Source organism: Triticum aestivum, chromosome 7D, assembly GCF_018294505.1.
Source record: "Triticum aestivum cultivar Chinese Spring chromosome 7D, IWGSC CS RefSeq v2.1, whole genome shotgun sequence".
In the NCBI taxonomy this organism is placed as follows: domain Eukaryota; kingdom Viridiplantae; phylum Streptophyta; class Magnoliopsida; order Poales; family Poaceae; genus Triticum; species Triticum aestivum.
Genome location: NC_057814.1, coordinates 171,589,943 through 171,592,474, shown reverse-complemented (window position 1 = coordinate 171,592,474; position 2,532 = coordinate 171,589,943).

Sequence of the window (2,532 nt, the reverse complement as noted above, 5' to 3'; positions counted from 1 at the left end):
AAAGGTAAGAAAAGAAATACTAAACGGACTCCAAAAATTCCGAAATAAATTTTCCCCGTCCTCTAAAAATAGGCCGGACAAGGTGAATATTTATTTGGGCCTAAAATGCAATTTTTAAAAACGCATATTTTTCCTAATTCAAATAGAGTAGCGACAAAACTCCGAATAAAATCCAATATTTGATTTTAATATTTTTCCTCCAATATTTCATTTATTTTGGAGAACTCATATTATCTCCTCCCATATATTTGTATACGAAATATTTTCGGAGAGAAAAATAATTAAAACAAATAATACTCGTTTCAATATTTGATAAAATTCAAATATGAAAACAGGGAAATCCCCAACTCTCTCCGAGGGTTCTTGAGTTGCTTAGGATTTTGAGGATCGCGAAACGAAATGCAGCAAAAATATGATATGCACGAATGATCTATGTATAACATTCCAAATTGGAAATTTGGGATGTTACAAACCTACTCCCCTTAAGATGAATCTCGCCCTCAAGATTCAGGTTGGCTAGAAAATAGGTGTGGGTGGTCTTTCCGTATGTCTTCCTCTCGTTCCCAAGTGGCTTCATCCTCGGTATGGTGACTCCACTGAACTTTGCAGAACTTGATTACTTTGTTGCGTGTAACTCGGCTGGCAAACTCGAGTATCTTGACTGGTTTCTCCTCATATGTCAAATCACTATCCAACTATATCGCTTCTAGCGGCACTGTATCTCTTAGAGGAATATCAGCCATCTCCGCGTGGCACTTCTTTAACTGAGAAACATGGAAGACATCGTGAACTCCGAACAATCCTTCAGGTAATTCCAACTTGTAGGCAACTTCTCCCATACGTTCCAAAACTCTGTATGGTCCCACAAAACATGGTGCTAACTTTCCCTTAACTCCAAAGCGCTTCACTCCTCGAAGTGGTGATACTCGAAGATACACTCTGTCTCCGACTTCGTAGACTGTTTCCTTGCGTGTAGAATCCGCGTAACTCTTCTGCCTGGATTGGGCTACCTTGAGTCTATCGCGAATCAGCTTAACCTTCTCTTTAGACTCTTTAATCAAATCTGGTCCAAACAACTGTCAGTCTCCAACTTCGTCCCACAACAACGGTGTTCTGCACCTCCTTCCGTACAGTGCTTCGAAAGGGGCCATCTTCAAACTGGCTTAATAACTGTTGTTATAAGAGAACTCTGCATAAGGCAAATTATCGTCCCAACTAGATCCATAGTCTAGCACACAAGCTCTCAACATGTCCTCCAGAATCTGATATACTCTTTCAGTCTGTCCATCTGTTTGCGGGTGAAAAGCTGTACTGAACTCTAGTCTGGTTCCCAAAGTTTCATGCAACTAATTCCAAAACTTTGAAGTAAACTGGGTTCCTCTATCTGATACAATGGTCCTCAGAACTCCATGCAGACATACAATCCTGGTCATGTATATCTTTGCCAACTTAGCACTGGTGTAAGTGGTCTTCACTGGGATGAAATGAGCTACTTTCCTCAAACAATCGACTACAACCCATATCGATTCATAGCCTGAACGAGTCCTGGGTAATCCCGTGATAAAATCCATGCCTAGTTTATCCCACTTCCATTCGGGTATAGGCAATGGCTGTAGCAATCCTGCTGGCTTCTGATGTTCTGCCTTCACTCTCTGACATACATCTCAAACTGCTACATACTCCGCAATATCCTTCTTCATTCCAGTCCACCAGAAACTATCCTTCAAATCCAGATACATCTTGGTATTTCCTGGGTGAATCGAATATGGTGAATCATGGGCCTCTTGCAGAATCAACTTCCTGATCTCCTGATCATTGGGCACATATACGCGGTCCTCAAACCATAAGGTATCGTGCTCATCCTCATGAAATCCTTTAGCCTTTCCTTTACTCATCCTTTCCTTTATCTCGGCAATCTCCTTGTCCGTCTTCTGAGCTTCTCTGATATTATCCATCAAGGTAGACTGAATTTCCAAGGCTGCTACGTAACCTCTTGGAACTATCTCCAAACACAGCTCGCAAAGGTCTTCTGCTAACTCCTTGGGTAACTCTCCGGTCATGAGGGTATTTACATGACTCTTGCGGCTCAACGCATCAGCTACTACGTTAGCCTTTCCTGGATGATAATGCAATCTCATATCATAATCCTTAATGAGCTCTAGCCATCTCCTCTGTCTGAGATTCAGCTCCTTCTGCGTGAAGATATACTTCAAACTCTTGTGATCCGTGTATACCTCACAATGGTTTCCGATGAGAAAATGTCGCCATGTTTTCAACGCATGCACTACGGCTGCTAACTCCAAATCATGCGTAGCATAATTTAACTCAAGGGTTTTAAGCTGTCGTGAGGCATATGAAACAACTCTTCCCTCCTGCATAAGTACGGCTCCAAGTCCTCGACGTGAAGCGTCGCAATACACTTCATAATCTTTGCGTTGATCTGGTAGAATCAACACTGGTGATGTAACCAAGCGTCTCTTCAACTCCTGAAAACTGGCCTCACATTCCTCAGTCCAATTGAATTTGGTGTCC